Consider the following 1661-nt stretch of genomic DNA (forward strand, 5'->3'; position numbering starts at 1 on the left):
CACGCGCGCGCGAAGGCTAGGCTGTGAGCGAGCGTGAGCGCGCACTTCTCGGGGCACCCAATGGAGGAGCGGGGCCTGGCAGTGACTGCGCATGTTGAGAAGGCTGCCTGCCAGGGCCAGGCCGCGCAAGCTCAGACCTCCAGCCAAGCAGCCGCACCAGACAGCTGGGAGTGAGAGCCTGGAGTCCTGGTCGTTAGTCAAGGCTGTCTTACAGGCCCCTGTGGCACATTTACTTTGCACGTAGTAGGACTTTACCTATGCCGGCTTTTTGCACCTGGCTACAAGCCTATTATTGGTATCCCCAAAAAGCAATTCTGTTTCTGCATTTGGACGCCCCACCAGGCCCTTCTCAGTTGGAAGTGGCCCAGTAGTCATGTCCTTGGAACAAGCAGGCCTTGTTTGTGCCAGGAACAGACTGTGACAGGTGGTTGGAGATACAGCTGGAGGGATAATCAGGAATCCGGGAGCTCAGACAGACACCCCAAATCCTCGCGACCATTTTTTTTATTTCCTCACATTTTGAAATGATGAAACTGAGTGATAAAAAGTTCTTTATGAAGGTACCATTCTTCCTGCACATAAAATGTTTAACAGATAAAAAAAAAATGTTTAAAGTGCCCAAGAATCATTTTCCCCATCCTAACAAGTACAGACCAGGAAAGAGAGCTGTATCAAGGTCAAAAAAATAATGCTCAAAAACAATTAGGAAGGCTCTCAAAAAGCTAAACATAGAGTTACCATATCACCCAGCAATTCCACTCCTAGATATACACCCAAAAGAAATGAAAACATCTTCACACAAAAACTTGTATGTGAATATTCATAGCAGTACCATTTATCATAGCCAAAAAGCAGTATAACCCCAAAGTCCATCAATTATGAATGGATAAACATAATGTAGTGCATACATACAGTGGAAAATTATTTGGCCACAAAAAGGAATGAAGTACTTATACAACATGTACGAACCTTGAAAATATGATAAGTGACAGCAGCTAGAGTAGACACAAAAGAACACATAGTAAATGATCCATTTATAGGCAACCTACACAATAGACAGATCCACAGAGACAGAAATAGGTTAGTGATGGCAGGGGGGCACCAGGAATAAGCAGTGACTGTTAATGAATAGCGGCTTTCTTTGTGGAGTGTTCTGGAATTAGTGGTGATGGTTGCACATATGTGTGAATATACTAAAAATCACTGAATTGTACACATTAAAAGGGTGGCTTTTATGGCATATTAACTATATAAAAATAATAACATACACTGCACCCGGATTTCCTGTGGCTCCTTTGTTGAGGAAGACACAGTACAGATTCTGTGGGAGACTGTGCTTGATTTCTGAGCAACTCTGCAGCCAAAGTAGCAACACTATCACAAGCTAACTCAATCATGGGTGATGTTAAGGATATTTCTTTTGAAAGAATAAAAACAGTCAATAAAGCTTGAGGAAAGCCTGCCAAGGTCAGTTGTTGCAAGAGTAATTATTGCCTCCAATGAGTTGTACATGGTCCCAGGTGAGTGAGGTCATTGTATAAACAGGACACAAATATGAGGAAGAGGAGAACCTGCCTAAGGAAATGATCAACTATTACAAAAGGTTATATGGGTTTAGAGGGATGTAGAGAAGAATATGGGTGCTGGTTAAGAAAAGATTA

The sequence above is a fragment of the Myotis davidii genome, unplaced genomic scaffold (genome assembly GCF_000327345.1).
Source record: "Myotis davidii unplaced genomic scaffold, ASM32734v1 scaffold960, whole genome shotgun sequence".
In the NCBI taxonomy this organism is placed as follows: Eukaryota; Metazoa; Chordata; class Mammalia; order Chiroptera; family Vespertilionidae; genus Myotis; species Myotis davidii.